Genomic DNA, 20,746 nt, shown 5'->3' with positions numbered 1-20,746 from the left:
AAAACATGAGGTTTATTTGGGGATCTTCACACACAAGAGGTTAGGATTAAGACAACATTATATACCTGAATCAAATTCCCAGATCTGTCCTGCTACTATACAAGAAAAACAGAAAAGAACCTTACATTGTTTATTAACAATCTGCACAAAAGAAGAAATCAGAAAAGATATATTTTAAGAGAGGTTGATTCTTTGCCACTCTAATCGCTTCTTCATTTCATGTTGTCAGTCTTTACAATAATGACTCATTAGAAAACAGAAATGACAAAAGGAAAATAATCACGGGCTAAAATTTTAGTGTTAGAGGGGGAAGGAGACATACAAATTGAAGTCACAAGTAATTAGCTTTTGATATTAAGTATCTTAAATATCAGAAGAGATAAATAATTAGATAGATAAATGGTCATTTCATGACCCCATTTGGTGTTTTCTTGACAAAGATATTACAATGTTTTGTCATTTTCTTCTCCAGGTCATTTTACAGTGGAGGAAACTGAGGCAAATGTCTAGTGTCACACAATTAGTAATTGTCTGAAGCCAGATTTGAACTCAGGAAGAAGAGTCTTCCTGTTCCCAAGGTCAGTGTTCTATCCATTGTACCTATCAGTTGCCCCTAACATAGGTAAATGACATATATATAAATAAAGGATTTCTTAAGTCCTGATTACATGCAAGGAACTGCATTAAATGTTAGATATACAAATATAATAAACAAGGCAGTTTATATCCTGAAGGAATTTACATCCAAATAAGGGAAGTCAAGACATAAAGAGGAGACAGAAGGTTGAAGGTTGAAGGACCAATTACTGTTGGAGAGCAAGGCTGCTGTTGAGGAGATGGAAAAGTGGTAGTGAAGTGAATATGGCTGAATACAATCATAAGCTGCTTGTTGTTGTTGTTGTTGTTGTTGTTGTTGTTGTTGTTGTTGTTGTTGTTGTTGTTGTTGTTCAGTCATGTCTGACTCTTTGTGACCCCAGTTGGGGTTTTCTTGGCAAAAATACTGGTAGTTCAGCTTAGAGAATCACTGATCAAGAGAGGAGGATATAAACCATGGGCAGAATTATCTCCAGCATACAGGTGGATAAGTCAAGAGTATGAAATGAGTTAGAAATTAACTGAGCATGACTGGACCCCCACGTGAAAAGCAAATGAAACAGGGGCCCCACAGCAGTGCTGATAAGCTTATGGTTAGACTTTAAGCTTATTTTCTTTGTTCCCCTCCAACAATCCTGGAGTTTGTTTTAGCTTCAATGAAAGCTCTTTGCTCCTCACATGACGCATATCCAAAATTCTGAGAGAGAAAAGCTTGCTGCCCTTTCTACTGAAAGGTAAATAGATATCATATGCTGGGGACTAGGGATGAGGAGTGAAGAGGGTAGGTATCAGATGGGTTATTACCCATATTACACAAGATAAATTACACCCAGACATTACACTAGGTAAATCTAGCCTTTCTGGATGAAGTTAAGAATATCACACACAAAAAAAAACAATTTATTCCACAGTAACCTTGAGAATAATATGTATTCAATAAGACATTCATTCATTTACCTTCAATACTCTAGTGTATCTGTGATTTCACTGATATGGATATTTCCTCCAACAGTGAAAATTATAATTCATCCATGTCTATCATTTTCTCATAAATTCATTATAAAAATTAAAATCTCATTATAAATTCATCTGAAGGGGTCCATTCTATGAGTTGGGATGGTTCCTCAAGGGTGCTATATGGGTACCAATAGCTCACACAGACTGCTCATTGGTTATCATGACATCTTTTCTGCAAGTACACATATTTCTCTAGTGTCATTCTTTACACAATTTCTCCTAAGTAATTCCCTATTTATAATGTATTGTAGCCTGTTTAGACCTACCTTGTGCCTCCATGTGGTAACTCATGCAAATGTATATAGAAAAATGGGTAAACATTAGTTGTTATAGTTAGTCATATACAAGACTTTATGGCTAGAGATATAAAAGATCTTCTCTACCCAAGAAACTGATAGTCTGCCATTAGTGAAGTATAAAGAATATGCCATAGAGTTCAGAGGACAAGAGCACAATTTCTTTGGAGAAATATTGGAAGATTCAACCAAGATGAGGTCAAAAAAAATCTCCATTCAAGCAATGAAAATCATAAATGTTTCAATAATACAATCAAATAAGAACAAAAATCTTAGTGGCAAAAATTAAGGAGCCAAAATTAAGTGAGAAAAACATCAAAATAAAAGACAAGGTGAATTCACAAATACTTATTTTTAAAAAATAAGGTTGGCTTGTTTTGTAACAAATTATATGAGGAAAAGTAGGCTGCAAGGAGTCATGTCACATCTGATAACATCCATTTTCTAGAAGGTCAACTGACTATTCTTCCTCCTACCCCACTCACATTCAAGCAAAGAAAATCACTATTAGAGAGCTTGAACCAAAAATGAATAATTTTTTAAGACTTCTGTAGAAAGGGTAGAGACTATTACCTGTTACCTCTGTTGACTTTGTTAAATAACCAACTCTAGGTAATGGATGGTCAATATTTAAATTCATCAATTGGAGTATTTTTTTTTCCTTTTCAATCTACATCTGCTATTCAGAAGATCAGCTTCTTTGTGGAATGAATTCCTGATATATCAGTAATTATTTTCACATGTTCTATTTCCATTTAGTTGAGATAAGTTAATGAACCAATTAAGTCTTATTTAGCACTTCCTCTCTCTCTCTCTCTCTCTCTCTCTCTCTCTCTCTCTCTCTCTCTCTCTCTCTCTCTCTTTCTCTCTCCCCCCTTCCCTCCTTCCCTCCCTCCCTTCCTCTTCCTATCTATCTATCTATCTATCTATCTATCTAAATACTATGCTGAGAGTTATAGGATTTAAGTAGGAAAGCAGGCTTAAGACATTATTTCTGCCCTCAGAAAATGTATAGCATGGCTAAGAAACTATTACAGAACACCAATACTTTTTTTATAGCTCTTTAGAATTAGCAAAAACAACTTTACTATACCCTCACAACAACTCTTGGAGTCTGGGGCAATTATTATCCTCATTTTGCAGCTGAGGAAACTAAGGCTAAGGAAGGGAATGACTTGCCCAAGATTACACAGCTAATGAATGAAGTAAAATTTGAATTCTGATCTTCCAGATCTGAAATCAGTCCCTCCTCCAAATCAATCAATCCCTTCTATTGCTCAAAACATGAAACAAGTATAGAACAATTAGAGATAGTTTATATCTTTGTCAAAGTTTCTTTGTGTAACAGACTTTAAGTGTTTCCGGGCAGCGTGTGGAATAGAGAGCACAGGACATGGATATCATCGTGAAGAGTAGGGGTTCTTAAACTTAGCATTCATGAGCTTTATTTTCATGTTTTAATACTGTTTCAATAGAGTTGGGTGTTTTGAGTATGTGTGAGGGTTTGGGGGTTGTTGTTTCCTTGGCTATGAAGTAGATCTTGATCTAAGGCAGATCTGCTTTGTTTGCAATAGTACATATTTTACTTTGTATATTTAAAGAAGTTTTTCTAAGAAGTCTATGACTCAAAACAAATTAAAAAGCCCTTGGTAGAACAGTTTTTCTACTGATCCACATATACAAAAGAGAGGACTAATTCTGAGGCATCTATCTATCTCATCTCATGTCAGGGAGGACTTCAAATTGTCAAACTTAACTGCCCCAGTGTCAGAGATTCCCAATGAACAGGTGTAGCCCCACCCAAACAACAGCATGCAAGGACAAAAGAACAGCCCCAAGAACTAAATCCACGAATGGGGCCAGGTGGCCCCCAGGGCAATTTTGCCCGGAGCTCTTGGGAACTGCCATTTTTTAATGAACTCAGTTAAAAACCCAATTCCGTCTGGCCAGCCTTGACAATTGGGGGGGAACAGGACAAAAGTATGCAAAGCTACCCATGCCTCCACATTGTTCAGTTAATAGAGAGGAGCCCCGATTGCAAATGTGGGTGAATCTCCCTTGTAAATGTAGGTGAAGTACTAGTAGAAGTCATCACCTACCCAGCTCTCCTTTCAGCCTCTCTTTTTTGGTTAAGTAATATGTTAATTTCCGGTATCTTCCATGCCCCTAGCTGAAATTAAGCCCTTCTGGGTTGCTGCCAAGAGCACTCAAGAAGAGCATTCAGCAGCAACCTTTATCTCCAGGAATGAGATAAGCTGCAATACTTTTTAATGGAAAGAGATGGTGGGGCCATTCCCACTACAGAGTCAGTGTGTTTAGATTAGAATGGAATAAAGGTTCCCTAGTTATAGCACTAATGTCATTGGCTATGAAGCAGATCTCGACCTAAGGATTTAGGTTCTTGAAAGAGGGTTTAATTACTGAAGTACCAAAGGAATATCAAAAAAGTGAGTCTCATTTTATAAGATTCCTAGAATTGTAAGATCTCCCCAAGGGATAAGGGAGAACAAAGGTTATCTTGTCCAATCCACAACAAAGTATTCCCTCAATAATCCCTGACAAGTGCTTAGCCAGTTTTTCTTGAATAACTCCAGTGAGGAACTATTGACTCCCCAAGACAGACCATTCTATATTGAGCCAGCTCTCATTGTTAAGAAATTTTCCCTTTTATAAAATTTGAATTTGCCTCTGCAACTCGCACCAACTGCTCCTCATTCAACCCTCTTCAGCCAAGCAAAACAAATCTAGTCCCTCTTCCCTATGACAGTCCTCCAAAAATTTGGAAATAATGGATCACGTCCATTCCCTCAGCCTCAATAGTTCTCTTCTCCAGGTTAAACATTCTCAATTCCTTTACCTGAAAATCTGCATGATCTTCAGGCTCTTTCACACCTTGAGTTGTTTCCTCTATATGATTGTTCTTTAGATGCAACACCAGGAGAACTGAACACAATGCTCCAGATGTGGTTTCACCAGGACCTGGTATAACGCAGTGATCAGTTCCCAAGTCCACAATATGAAGCTGATGTGCTCTAGGAGGGCAACTGTTAATTAGTTTGACGTTCAAGCATTGAATGTGGAGACACCAAAAGATAAGATTGGTGTAGGGAGAAAAAGTTGTAATTCAGTCACATAAAGAATTCACAATGGCCATTCTTTTTGGCAAAAGGTTTATTTAGAAAAGTAGGTTAAAGAAAAAAATGAAGAAATACAATAGACATCAGGAATGGTAAATATGAAATAGAGTGGGAGAGTTAGCAAGGAAAGGGGTTTTGACAATTAATGATGGGAAAGACAAGTTCCCTAGTGGAACCCACAACTAACCAGGAAAAAGGGAACATCCCACGAGGTTGTAGAATGCCCTTGGCTGGCAGGCTAAATCAATAGAGGAGTTTACTTAGTTAAGTATAACTATAGTTAGCTTATAGCTATAACAAAGATATAAGGAGAAAGACATCATGAGCCATGGGAGGAATCAAAGGAGAGACATGACATGTCATGGTGGGAAGGGTGAGGGGAAAGACACCACATGGCAGAGTACTGAGGTAGGCTACAACTCCAAGAGGGATTCAGCAAAGATGGCATGAGCTATGGACAGATTAATAGGAGAAATTCAACCTCAGGGGTTTGACATAACTCAGATTTCTGAGCAGACATAGCAAGGTGGAGCAAACCATGACCTCCACAGAGGGTAAGACTATGAGGCTAAACTTATTTCTATTAGTACCTTTTCCTGCCTACCCCAAGGAGTCATTTTATCAAGCTTTCAATCTTTCTCTGCCAATTGTAACTAGTTATTCAGGACCTCATCAAAATCTCTCTTAATAGTTGCAGTGGCATTTTGGACTTCCACATCATACTGCCCATTCATTTTGAATTTGCAATACTCACTAAGACCTTAGGATCTTTTTCAAATGAGTTAACATCTAGCCATGTCTTTTCTCATTTTGTACTTGTGAGTTTGGATTTTTTTAACTTAAATGTAAAAATATCCCTATTAATTTCATCTTAGATGTAGTCCTTTGTTCTAACTTGCCATTATCTTGTTAAATCATATTTTTGCATTGCAAAAATGTGGTTTCTGCTCCATTTTTATGTCATTGTCCTATTTGATAAACATGCCAGCCACACTTTATCCAATTCATTAAAATATTTAATGAATATTTTGTTGATAATATATTTATAATTTATAAATAAATAATTTATTTTAATACATAATATAAATATTAAAAATATTTAAACACACAGGTCCTAGTATCATTCCCTATGGCCCCAGAGACTGACTTCCAATTGATACTAAACCATTAACTACTATTATTTAATTTTGATTATTCAAATAGTTGGACACAAGAAAGCTCCAACATATTGCCAATGAAGAATTGCAGAAGAGAACAATGATAACAGTTGACATTTATGTAGTACTTGAAGATTTGTAAGATACTTTACTTATATTATCTCATTTGATCCTCACAATAACCTTTTCAAATAGGTACTATTATTATTTTCATTTTACAGATAAGGAAGATGAGAATGAAGAAAGTTAAATGACATACCCTAAGTTATGGAGTCTGAGGCAAGATTCTGAGCTCATGGCTTCTTGATCTCAAGTCTAAGTCTTTATTTAATATGTTGCCTAGCCACCTCATAAAGAGGGAGACATGAAGGAGACATTATGCCTAGAAAAGGAAGGAGATTGGTTATGTGGTAAGAGTATAGTTCAAATGCTCCATTGGATACCCATGTAATGCCAAGAGAACCAGAGAAAATCTATCAACATATGGGTGAACCCCAATAAGAAAATTGTGGAAGAACAAGAAGAATCTTTCAAGATGAAAGGGCATGTCTAGGTTGTGATCTTTAATCCTAGAAGGAATACTCACAATGAGGAGATCACATCAAAGTATCAAAATTTTTATTTCTCTGGATCTTGTGTCTAGTCCCAGAATTTTCCATTTGTGTAAGTGTAGACTTCTTCTCTCAAGGGAAGAAACAATGGAGTCTTCATAGAAATCCATATATGCCATCAAGAGGCCATTTCTTCATATCTTCCTACTATTCCTGGGTCATAAAGTCATAAAAACTACTTCTAAAAAAGACATGTCTTAGAGAGATTTTGAAATATGTAGCTTGTATCAGTCTTCTTACTACATGGTCAATAGCAGCTTCTTTACTTGGATATAGGCATCCCTATTTTATTGCACTTTGCAGATGTTGCTTTTTTTTTTAAACAAATTGAAGATTTATGACAACCTTGCATGGAGTGAGTCAATTGATGGTATTTTCCCCAACAACATACTCATATTTTATGTCTCTGTCACATTTTGGTCATTCTTACAATATTTAAAAACTTTTTTTATTATTTTATCTGTTATGTTGATCTTTGACCAGTGATGTGAAAATTGGATGAGGGTTTAGTTTCTACAGAGTGATGAAATTTAAATTAGAAAAATGAAACTTAAATTAGAAAAAAAAAGAAATTGAAACCTAAGAAATGGAGGCTAGGACATTGAACAAAGAAAGAAAACTAATGAAAGAAAAAAGTAATTGGTGGAGACTCAGGTGAAGGAATTAAACTCTCCAGGTAGGCTGAAACCTTTGTAGTTCTCAGCCAATAGGGAATCAGGGGAAGAACTGAACTTTGTCCAAATAAGGTGAACACCAAGGAAAGATGCAATCAGGGGTGGAGATTCATACTCAAATAGGGGAATTGGGTACTCCCAATAGGTTGTAACTTTCATCCTATTCAGTCTGGGGGAAACAGGAAAGGGTATAAAAAAGACCCAACGATTCCAATTCCCACTTCTGCAGTTGCATAATTTAAAAATTTTAACTTCATCCTTTCCAAGTCTAATCGAGTTATTTCTCAAAGTGAAGTTTGATATTACTATTATAATTCTTTTGGGGCAAAATGAATCATGCCCATATTAGACATAATTTCAATAAATACTGTACATGTTTTGACTGGTCTGATTACCAGCATCCCCTGTCTCCATCCCTCTCCTCAGGCCTCCCTATTCACTAGATACAACAATATTAAAATTAGGCCAATTACAAACCTCAAAATGGCTTCTAAGCCAATTGAAAACCTTATAATGGCTTCTATGTATCCAAGTGAAAGGAAAAATCAATTGATGTGGAAAATGTCATTTTCTTATTTTAAGAAATCGACACAACTACCCCAGTCTTCAGCAACCACCACCCTGATCAATTAACAGTCATCAACAACTGAAGCAAACCTTCCTCCAGCAAAAAGATCACAACTTGCTGAAGGATCAGATGATGGTTAACATTGTTTTAATGTTTTTATTTATTTTTAGCAACAAAGTATTTTAATTAAGAGATGTAACTGTTTTTAGATATACTACTATATACTTAATAGAGTATTCTATAGTATAAACACATTTATATGCACTAGGAAATAAAACAATTTGTGTTTCTTACTTTATTGTGTGTATGATTTGGAACTGAACCCACAATATCTCTAAAGCATGCTTTCTTGAGTCAGTTTAGCTCTTTGTCTATTGTTTGGAGTTGTTCTTTTGATTTTGACTCTTTCCCTAATGGTACATTCTAAGATATAATGCTTCAAGAGGGTAGGCCTTAGATCCTTCCCCTTACAGGTCAACATGTGGTCCCATGAAAATGGACCTTGGTCCTTTTCCCTTAATACTTGTTCTTTCATTTTAAGGGAGGGAAGCTGGGGTACAACCTCATTAATTTTGAATGTCAGAAGAAAAAGCCATAAATGTATGAGTCAATGGTGGAGAGTTGAGTTGATAACATTAAGGGAGAGACATGTCAATCCCTCAAAATACCCTTAAAACACTGAGAGATAATCACATGACTCTGGGATAGTGAATACCGAAATACTTGCTAATATATAAAACTGAAGGGCAAAAGTAAATTTGAGGTGAGAATTTTCTCCTTCCTAATTTAAGAAGAGGACCAGAAATTACTTATTTCTCTTTGTCCCTGAATTTGAACTTGGAGGTGGTATCAAAGGGATTTTACATTGCTTAATGTGGCATTCTATCCTTTCCCCTATCCTCTCCTCCCTCCCTACCCACCCAAGTTTTTTCTTATAGTTTCAGGAAAATGGCAGGCTCAATTTCTTATACTAAGTAAAAGTTTCAACCTACTCTAGTGAAAATAGTCTGATGAAACTGTGGGAAAGAGGGATTTTTCTTGGAAGTTCTAGTCTTCATTTCTATACACAATTTTCTCTGCATATTTTTTCTCTCATTAATCTTATACTTGTTTATCACATATTAAAATGTGAGATCCTCAATACTATATGAGGATATATTCTGATGGAAGTGGTTATCTTTGACAATGAGAAGATCCAATTTAGTTCCAATTGATCAATGATGAACAGAACCAGCTACACCCAGAGAAAGAACACTGGAAAATGAATGTGGACTGCTTGCATTTTTGTTTTTCTTCCCCGATTATTTTTACCTTTCTTAATCCAATTTTTCTTGTGCAACAAGAGAACTGTATGGGTGTGTACACATATATTGTATTTAAGATATACTTTAAAAAATAAAAATAAAAAAATAAAACGTGAGCTCCTTAAACTAGGAATCATTTAATTTTCCATTTGTATCCCCATTGCCAATAATAAGCACTTTATGCTTTTTCACTTATGCATTCTGTCTTCAGCAAGAGGAATACATTTGGTCTGTATAGCAAAGTGGGACAAAGGCCATTCTACTCCATATCTTCTGTCTTGCTAAACAAAGTTCCTAAAGTGATAGGTATAAATCAGGCTAGTGAAGACATGGTAGGGATTTAAAGGAATGAACCCTTTGAAAGTCAAATATTAGATTGAGCTCAGTGAATGGCAGTTCAATGAGAAGCAATGATTCCAAAAGACAGCCTTTTGGCTAAGGTTAGGTGTGGCTATAGATCTGATTTGTAATAGAACTGAAACATCTAGAATTAGGAGAGCTATAGTCCCTCTCCCTCAAGGATAAAAGGCAGGATAAAAAGTAGAATTAATGGAAGCCAAAGAGGTAGGATGCAGGTGCTTTGCACAAAGGAATGTATATTTTGACTGCTGAAAACTCAGAAAAACATCTTGGAGCTTGTAGATTGATTTCTTTCTCAAGAACCACGTCTTAAACACATATGGCTCTGGCTTTCATTGATTAGCCAAGAAGAGGTTCCAGGCCAAGCCCCTCGTGGTTGGAATTTATACTCAGAATGAATGTAAATATTGTTTCTCTTTTGGCCAGAAACTCTGAGGGTCTTTCCCTCCCAGACTGATTTTTTACTAGGTAAAATAAGTCATTCTCTGCCTCATTTCTTACCTAGCCTTAATCACCAATTGGACTGTTCCTTCAGTCAAGCTGAGACTTGTTGAAGACCACAGTTTAAAAAGGCCCAAGAACCCCATTGCATCCAAGACCATCTCCAGTCATCCTGTATCTGGCCCCTGGACCCAGATGGCTTTGAAGAAGAAAGTAAAGCTAGTGAATTTGCATAACCAAGCCTCACTTAACTCCAATTCACTTTCATGTCATGGCATCTCCTCCCCAGTGTCATGGTCATCTTTGAAATCGAAGGACAAACAACAACGTCACCCACAGCTGCTGGAAGCAATGGAGACAAACAGAAGGCCAACAGAAAGCAGTTCTGGACACTCAAAGATAAGAAACAGCTGTCACAGAAGAGCAGAAAGTTGACAATTTATCATAAAAGATAACCATGGACAGAGGTATCAGATGTGACGCAGGGTCAGCCTGCAACGCTCCTGACTATTGCTTTGAACAGATTAAAATGTTATTGGGAAATATATAACGAAATTCATTTAAATACAATCAAATTTAAATAATATTATGTTTACAATCAAGTCAATATGTGGTTCACAGGGATTTACTGTCTTCTGTTTTTATTTGAGTTAGACACAACTGATGTAGCAAAAAAAACCAGTAACTTGCAGCACTGTGGCAGCATCCAAAACAAAGAGGTGTTCCCATTGGGCTTGGCCCCAGGAGTTTAAGTTACCCTGTCTATATCTGCATGTTCTCTCATCCATGTGGGTTACCTGACAAAATGTTTTTTTCTTTCCCATTGCTGTGTGAATTTTCAGGAAAATGTACTCTTTTATGCATAGTAAAATTTCCCTTGTTATTTATCTGAAAATAATTGAGGTTTGCCATTGTGATAATAATTGGTATTAAAAAGGAGATTTTAACATATAATTATTTCTCTTGAGTTCCCAACAAGCTTGTGAGGTGGAAAGAGCAAGTACTAGTATCCCCATTTTACAGATGACTGGACTGAGGTTTGCCCATCTATCCAGTGTTAGAGTAGAAATTAGAAGCCAGGTTTTCCAATTTATAGTTCAATACTTTTCCCTTAAGTCCACCTTGGCCAAGGTGGACTTTGGCAATGTAACTACTGCTGATGTTTATCACTTACAATTGGGTAAATTGAAAAGACTTAAAGAAAAGAGACCTTCATGATGAGGCCAGAAAAACATCAATCTGCCAAATTTATAGAGGTAATTCATCTTATTTCCTTTCCATAATTTTAGAAAGTTATTAGTTCAGTACTGTATCCTCCATGATTTTCTTTACCCTTAGGCATCTTCACCTTCAGCACCATGGCCAGAGCACAAAATGTTAACCCAGTGAGGTTATAGATACATACTTTGCCCCCAATTCCAGAAACAGAGATGGAAAAAAATGTATATATATAAAGTCTCTATTATAATTTCCTGGTGTTTTTCAGATTCTGACTGTCTTATTGCAGCTGTCCCACTCAGAAATCTAATTTATCTTAGCAAAAGCTTCTAAATAAAATGAGAGAAAAGAAACTATAGGCCTCTGAATCAAATAATGTCTGGTCTTCATGTTAATCCTGTTATCATACCTGAGGTCCCAGGCCTCAGACATTTACTCAACTTTGAAGAAAGGCTTGTAGTAATTCAATTTTTGTGGCCCTCACTTGATAGGTTAACTAAAACTATGTCTGACATAGGAGCATATGGATATGAAAGGGACCTCAGAGACCACCTTATCTAATCCTTTCATTTTACAAACAAGAAAAGTAATGAAAGTAATGGCTTGCTTAAATTCACAGCTACAAGTGAAAGAGCAGGTTTTGAACCCGGTTCTTTTGACTACAAATCCAGAGTTCATTCCACTATACCATACTTTCATAGTCAGATAGTCTCCTTTTTAAAACTGTTGTCTTTTGATTCATGTGATTGTCAGGTTTTTTAAAGTATCCTAGTACTTCCTTAGAATTCACTTGGTTATTTAATCTGAACAGATCTCTTTAAAGATGAACTCCTGTAGAGACCTAAAGAGAATAAGGTCTTGGATTATCAGAAGTTACAATTTTATATTCCTTTCTCCTATCCCCTATTAATATTTAACTGTTCTTTAGTAAACAATATTTTGTTAAAAAATCTTTCTCTTCATAAAATGTCTTCATTAACCTTGGGAAGCTGCAAAGTCATATTCAAGACATGTTCATAGTTGTCTTTGTGGACAAATGATGATAGATTTTAAAAATCTATCTGGGTTTTTCTATGTTTTTGTCTTCTGACTGCCTTTCCTCTACAAGAGACCTTTGTTCTTGCAAAGCTAAGAAGCTTTCTCTCCTAGCCCCACATCAAAAAAAAAAATGAGGAAACACAGAACTGTAGGCAAGAAGGGAAAAATTACTGGAGTCCAAGCTATCTGGGTTGTTGGCTTCCAAGAAAAGGCGATAGACCTTTCTTTTCCATCTTGTTAGTTAATGACTGGGCTTTAACGATATTTTAAATACTATAAAGATACCATAACTATACCAATAGATTATTCAATTTTCACAATTCAATTCTTAGGAATTCTCACTGACTCCTCACAATAAACTTATAGGGCAAGTATAATTTTCACTTGTTTATTGAGACATAGAAAGGTAAAATGACTTGTCCACTATAACACCTAGAATCAGGGGCAAAACATTTAAACTAAAATCCAGCTCACTTGAATCCTAGGCTATTACTTCTCCCACTAAACTTACACTTTCTAGTACCACAAACCATTCCTCTTCTCTCGCTCTCCCCAACATAAGCCGAGCTTGGTTTTTTGTTGTTTTTGGCTTGCTTGTTACTTGCTTCTTTAAACACACACACGCACACACACACACACTTCCCCCCCGAAACAAAACCCAAATCAGCTTGCATGTTTCTCTAGTGGCAGCTTCTTGCCTCCTGCCCGGCTTCTGGTCTCAGCAGGGGCCGGCGCGACTCCAGTGATTCCAGCTGCAGCATCTCTCCAGAGGGAAGCGCAGCCCCGAGAGCGCTAGACTGATTCACTGTGGGAGCCGAACTTGTCCATGTCCGCAGTCCTGTAGGCCTCCCTTCCCCCGCCCCTAGCAATGTCTCCTCATGGAGGAAAGAATTGCTCTTCTTTTCTTCCCCAGACACTGAATCCTCCCCTATGGAAAAGCAGCTGTTTCCTAAATTGCTTCCCTCTGCTTCTCCAAGAGCGTTGAAACGCTGACCAGGAGCCTCCAACTCCTAACTCCAGCCTCAACTTCTCTGCTTGACATTTGGCGTGAAGGAAGAAGGCCTCTCCAACTCCAGCCTCAGCCGGAGCTAGGAGCCCTGTAGAGTCCCTGACCCTTTCCCAAAAGCTCCATAAAACAAACTTTAAAAAAGTCAGTTCCAGATAGTAGGAAGGACCTCGCTCCTATTCCGGGATCCCCTAGTCGGTCTGATCTGAAGGATCGTGGACTTCAATTCACATGTTATAAGGAGAATTTTAGCATCTTTAGGGCTAGGAGACAGAGAGACCCGTAGAAGGGAGAGCCCCACAGTAATTGTGAATGGTAATAGATGCAAACTTCTGGTGTGGCTAGCGCGGCGCCTTCTTCTGCAGTTTATAAGACAGTAAAAAATGTGTCTTCGATGCCCATTGTGAAATTCAGTAGCTAACAAAAGGAGACATGTGAATATTCAACACGACCTCTTTCAGTAGCATTTTCCAGGATCTCTGGGCGCCCTCGGGTCTTTTTTTTTTTTTTTTTTTTTTTTAAGAATCTGCAAATACCTGTCTTAAGTTTTAAAAGCACATGGAAATCGTCCGCGAGTGACCATATAATTTGATTTGCCAGGCAATCTCCAGAGCGATTGCACATCATTTATAATGTTCATTGAGCATTTTGCTTAATTGTGTCTCTTTCTGAAAGGGAAGTACAGCCCCCTCCTGACTCGGAGGAGCACAAGTGGCGAGATTCCCATGGATTGCCCCGTACTGCAGCTTGGAGCATTCAGACAAACGCCGAGCTGCCGGGTTTGTTGTGAGGGGCGGCCTCCCCCGCCCCGTTCCCCTGCTCCCCGCATGCCCCCGCCCCTCCTTTTCCCAAGCAGAATGACCTGAGAGATCCCGACACTAATGTCTCCGGGCTGAGAAAAGCGCTCAGGTACTGGCACGCTCGCCTCTTGAAGCCATTCAATTCACAACCGGCAGCCCTTGCAGGTGTCGCCTTTTGAACACGCTCCCCTCCCCTCTCCCCCACATTCAGCCGACGCTGTTCACTTCTTGCTGTGCTATGGTGTCTTGAAAAGGCGCAAGAATGGGGCTCATTATTCTGCGGGACCACGGGCGACACCCCCTGTTTGGATGGATGGCTTCCTCTCTTAAAAAGGCAGGCGTTCAATTCAACGGTCAGGGGATCCGAGGATACCCCTTTTACAAAAGCCAAATTTCTCCCAGGTAACTCAGCTCCCCGCAGACGCCGAGAGGGGGAGCTCTCCACTAGGGAACTGGCGGCTTGCGAGGCGCAGAAGACGCCGGGCCGGCGCATTCACCCCGCGGGACCATCTCCAAACTATTCCCCTCTCCCGCTTCGGCTCCGCGCGGACACAGGTCTTCCAGCTCCCTACATGCTACGGAAGCTGCGCTCAGGGATTAGATTGCTCCCCTTATCTTCTTGGGGCTTTCGCCCATCCCTGGAGTCAAGGGCCGTGGGTTCGAATTTGGATTTTCAAACTAATAACCTGCGGGACCGTTAACTCAGAGAATTTCACTTTTCTCCGCGAAACGAGGCGAGGGAGGTGGATTACATGGTTCCTAAAGTGTCGTCTAGCTCTGACATTCACACAGAATAACAATGGGAGCCGGGAGAGACTTAAATCCGGGGAGGTCAAAGCCAAGCTCAGTGCCAAGAAACTGCGCCCGGTTTCTGAACTGGTTGTCTCGTTTTCTGAAGTGAGAGGCTGACCTTACGTCCCTTATCTTTTTCTGGAATCGCTCTCCCAAAGCGGGTAGCTCTCTTCTGATAGATTCCTACTCCCAACCTCAAGACTCTTTATCTTCTTTTTCCATTTGGAGAGTTACTGACTTTGCCCAAGAAAGTCCAAGAGCAAGCTCCCACAAATGGGACTTTCGAGAAAAACAGGTAGATAGATCGTCTCTCTCTCTCTCTCTCTCTCTCTCTCTCTCTCTCTCTCTCTCTCTCTCTCTCTCTCTCTCTCACACACACACACACACACACACACACACTACACACAGCTTTATCACTATCCTTCCCTCCTTACGCGAAATAATTCCACAAAGGAAAACCGTACTAGTTCCGAATTCCCAAGTGTCCGGCGCTGTGTGCCTTGCGCCTTCTCCAGTCCGGAGGAACTATTTCGGAACAGTTTACTTTAGCGTATTGACATTTTCTTTCCAATGAATGGCCACTGTTAACTCCAACACATCCTTCCTCTCCAATCCTTTGGCCTCTTTTTTGGTTTATGTTCCACCTGTTTGGAGGGGCTCTGCCATCTGACTCCCACCATGGGCTACCCGTAGGCGGCCGAGCTTGTTTCCATACCCCTTGCCCCAGCCTACTATGGATGGCACACTATCCAAGATACAGTATGAGGCGCACATCCACCTCACTAGCCGAGCCTTTCGCTCTGCTCTAGCCCAGACAAAATAAACCTGTGTACGGAAATGGACGCGCGTAGACACAGGCGCGCACAAGCACACACACACACACACACACACACACACACACACGCCTGTCCTGGAGGAGGGAAAGCATGACTCCGACCTGCGCCAGAAGCTGCGGGTCTGAGAGACGCAATTGATCTGAGTGCAGATGTCTAAATTATACCTTTTGGGGGGAGAGTGTAAGGTGGCCGTGGCGGGGGGAGGCAGCTTCTTCACTTCTTGATAATTTGATTTGCCCGAGTGTCTGGAGGGCGTTGGTACCTCATTTGTTACACTTGTTCGCGCTTTCTCTGAAAGCAGTGACTCTGAGACGGTGACTAAGAGAGTGGAGCAGGCGGGAGTGAGGAGGGGTGAGGGGAGGTAGGAGGGGTGAGAGGAGGTGGGAGGGATAGGGTGGTCCACCCCTCCCCATTCTGTCCCCGTTCCCCAGACCGGGCTTCTTCTTCCCTCCTCCCTCCCTTCGCCCTCGCCCCCCTTCTTCCCCCGCCTCTCCGGAGCACAAGTGGTAGGATTCCCATGGACTGGCGTGCTCTGCAGCTTGCTGCCTGGGCACCCGGGGCCCGAGGAGACGTGGCGGACACAGAGGGGTTTGTACACACGGTGACCTCCGCGATCTCGATATGAAAGGGCCTGAAAGGAGTCTGTTTATGGTGCATTACCAGTCAAGGGCTCAGGTACCAGCGCCTTGTGTCGGGGGAGCCTCCACGGCTGCCCGTGCTGCAGGTGCCTCCCATACAAGCGCCCCCGGGGGTTGGAGGGGGAGGAAGGGGGAAAGAAAAAGGAGGGAGGAAGAGGGGCCAGGGAGCCAAGGAGCGATTGCCGCCCCCTGAGTCACTTTTGCAGCGATTTATTCCCTTTTTTTTCTACTCCTTTCTCCCTTGCCTTGCTCTAGGCTTATCCCACTAGCAGCCAGACTTAGGGAAGCTACCGGAGGAAAGGCTTGCGCCTACGGCGGGAAGGGGAGAGGGGGGAAGGAGGAGGAGGAATAGATACTGGGAAAGGTTGGGGGGGGGAACTGAATAATTAGGACATTATTTATAGACCTCACGTGACGGAAGAGGAGAGTCTCAGGGGAAGGCCCTGCCGCCATTCTGCGATGAGGGCAAAGTTGAGGGGAAAAGGAGTTCACAGGAGGCTAGAATCCACCCCAAAAGCGTCTGGGAAAAGGGAATTTTCCTGGAAGTTTGCTTGGGGTCACAAGGAGCTACTAGAGCAGACTTAATTGGGGTGTCTTCCAGGACTCTAGCCTGCCCCTTTAAACCTATTTTTTCTCTCGTGATGATGCACACTTTTTCTGAAACACTGACTTGGATTTGGGCTATACAGACTTGCAGAAACATGAGTTAAAGAACACCTCAGAGGACACCTAATTCAACCTATCTGTATCTGTAGACGAATTCCCACATCAGCCACAAATACCCCTCCATTCTTTGTTCAATGATGTAGAACCTACTGTGTTACCACTTGGTTCCTGGGGACAAGGGTCCCTCTTGACACCAGTCATGGCACTGGCAGTCATTTCAGTGTTGAAGTCACTCTCTTCACTCCTTGGAGAAATTTCTGAATCTTCCTATTGAAGATAGTTACAAAGATGCCTTCATTTTCCCAGAATGCCCTGACAGGGTACAAGTGCTTTCCCATGCCCAAATTCGAGTTATGCATGTTAGACCAGAAAAAGCATTTTAGTATTCAGGATAAATACCCAAAGCAAACCATGAACAAGCAACCTGAACTGAACCCTTGGTTATTCTTGCTGACCAGGTGTTAAATTCCATTGTTTCTACTATGTTAAAGAGTTATAAATATCAATTTGTAGTCAGTTTGATACTCATATAAAAGCCTTATGCTCCCTGACTTAGTTATAATATTGAGAGGACCCTCAGAGATTTCTAGTCCCATTCCCAAAAATTGATTGTTGTCTAAAATTTGGCCAACTAACAAAACAGTTATACATTTAGTAAACAACTACTATGTACCAGGCACTGCACTAAACTGAGGATATAATGAAGAAAAAGAAAGGCAGTCCCTGCACCCCAGAGCTTACAATCTAAAAATGAAAGACAAATAAAGGGAAAATGAGAAGACTAGGTTTGGGTGGGGTGGGTCTGGAGTACAGCTGGTGGCTAATGAAGATATGACAGGGATTCTGAGGCCTCTATAAAGAAAAGCTTTGGGAAGAGTTGTTTTGCTCTGCTTCAGCCCCCTACTCAGAGGGGAAGAAGCAATGGATAGTATTGATGAGATGTGAGTACCAAAGCTGAAGTAATCTCCATGATAATAACTCTCCTAGAAATGAGCTTATCCTGGTGGGGAGGGTCATTTTGGTGGAGCACAAACAAATTTTCTCTAGGTGCAAGGTTATAAATGATAGTCAGGTTCCCAGGCCAGACCATCACATCTCAAAATACAGAGAAAACACCGTTCATTTGTGACTAAAATAGTAGAAAACAAACCACTGCAATACTTGCAATTACGTAAAATAGAAAACAATCAAAATGAATGGAAAATAGTTGAATTTTCTTAATTTTACTTTAAAATCACAGTTATAGAATTAGGAATCTTAGGCATCATATACTGGAAATATTCTACCATCTTATCAACTACATAGATAAGGAACCTCAGATTCAGAATGGGTGTGACTATTCTATGGCTACTTCCAGGTTGTTATTAAAGAAGATCAAGTATAATTAAAGAAGTAGACAGAGACCTTGCAGAGATTTTAAAGGGTATTTTTGGGCATTTGGATGTAGACCGTCGTATTTGTTTATTTGAATAATTTTACTGGGATTGCAGGGTTTTTTTCCTTTTCTTTGAAAGAGGTCTATCACTAGCAGTGTTCTTGTGTATTAGCTCACAAATGTGACAAAGAAGAGACAGATTTTCCAAATATAATTGATCCAAAGCTGAAAAAATAATGAAAGAAGGAAGAAGATGGGTATATACATGTGAGGAAGGTGTGTGTGTGGGGGAAGCTTTGACAGTACCATTAACTAAACTTTAACAGTGAAAAATAGAGAAGAAAGAGGAATCAACACTTTATGGGAAGAATTAGACAAAAGGTACTAGGAGAGAGATAGTCAAACAGCTCCCTGTAGCCTCTAGATGGAGCCATGGATCCAGAATAGCTTGGTTGCTATCTAGAGTAGTTGGAGTGAAGCGCAGGAAACAATATGTAATTAGTCTTTTAAATGTACACAAAATATATGTCAGCCCTTCCAGAGCTGGCATAATCAGAGTAAGCAGTCACCTTCCTGGTCAGATTCCAAGGGCACTGAGAAAATTACCTTCCACTTGCCATATACTTGTAATTTTACTATCAAAGTCAGTCAACAGACATTTATTAAGCACTTACTATATGCCCAGAAAGATTAATAATTTTAATCTCTTAAAATGTGGTTCAAAATATTCTAATTCAAAATACAAAGGGGTTAACATATTGAGATGAAAAACATTCATAACTTGGGGGGAACTTTGTCCTTTATCAATTGAGATAAGTGACTTAGAGAACTGAAGTTTTATTGGAAGTAAGCCAGACAGGGATAATTCTATAACTTAGGCACTATCTGGAGAAAATAAGCATTAGTGGGTAGCTGAAGTGAAGGCTGACTCCATACCAACATAAACAGAGAAGGCAATTACATATGTTGTGTGATTGCAGAAGTATAGGACACTGTCCTATTGTGGAAAGGAAGTGATGGAGATAAAGCAAGAAAAAGGGATAAGTAAACGGAAGGTAAAAGAATACTGAAAAAAATTTTCATGTGTTTTAGTTTTTCCCGGGACTGGCTATACTGACCACCATCAATTTGCTCCAACCCTCTTTTCCCAACAGTTTTCCACCTAAATGTATCCGCGGAACTATTGAACAAAGTTATATCATTGATCCAAGATAAAAGTTTAAGTCATAAATACTTAATGTTCAAAACATTCTTTTGGAGGAAAAAAGTCACTTGACCAGTAAAAAAGTGCATTCATTTCCAAAGGTTCTATCTACATGTTCAATGGCTGCATAAGTTAAAAAGAATTTTTTAAATAAAGCTTTTTATTTTCAAAACATATGCATGGATAATTTGACAACATTGACCCTTGCATAACCTTGTGTTTCAGATTTTCTTCTTCCCCCCACTCCCTCCCCTAGATGGCCAGCAATCCAATATACATTAAACATGTTAAAATATATGTTAAATCCAATATGTATAAACGTATTTCTACAATTCTCTTGATGCACAAGAGAAATCAGAACAACAATAATAAAAAAAGAAAGTAAGTAACTGAGTAAGAAAACAAAATGCAAGAGAACAACAACAAAAAGAGGGAGAATGTTATGTTGTGATCCACATTCAGTTCCCACAGTCCTCTCTCTGGGTAGATGGCTCTCTTCATCACAAGATCATTGGAACTGGCATCAATCATCTCATTGTTGGAAAGAGTCACAATCATCAGAATTGATTGTCATAATGATGTTGGCCTGTACAATGATCTCCTGGTTCTGCTCATTTCACTTAGCATCAGTTCATGTAAGTCTCTCCAGGCCTTTCTAAAATCATCCTCCTGATCATTCCTTATAGAATAATAATATTCCATAACATTCACATACTATAACTTATTCAGCCATTCTCCAGCCGACGGGCTTCCACTCGGTTTCCAATTTCTTGCTACTGCAAAAAGGGCTGCCACAAACAATTAAAAAGAATTTTTAAAGCAATTATTTGTAACAAGGTAAAACTTATGTTCCATGACTTAAAGGAAATAAATAATCTCTCTCCTTCCTCCACAAATTAAAAAAAAAATGGGAAGAATCCCAAAGAACTGGTAGTATATTGAAGGTTAGGAAATTATTAGAGAGGAATTGTAATCTTTGCAAAGATATAGAGAAATATATTAGAGGTCCATGCA

At 39.5% G+C, this 20,746-nt stretch overlaps 1 long non-coding RNA gene across 1 annotated transcript; it reads left to right on the top strand.

Annotated features, from left to right (window-relative positions):
- The first annotated feature begins 537 nt into the window (after positions 1-537).
- On the top strand, positions 538-7,380 carry LOC116419464. The gene is made up of 2 exons (XR_004229790.1): positions 538-578; positions 6,423-7,380. It is a non-coding gene; the product is annotated as an uncharacterized LOC116419464 (long non-coding RNA).
- Positions 7,381-20,746: the final 13,366 nt, after the last annotated feature.

This window comes from Sarcophilus harrisii, chromosome 5 (genome assembly GCF_902635505.1).
Source record: "Sarcophilus harrisii chromosome 5, mSarHar1.11, whole genome shotgun sequence".
NCBI lineage: Eukaryota > Metazoa > Chordata > Mammalia > Dasyuromorphia > Dasyuridae > Sarcophilus > Sarcophilus harrisii.
This window is presented reverse-complemented; position numbering and strand designations above follow the sequence as displayed.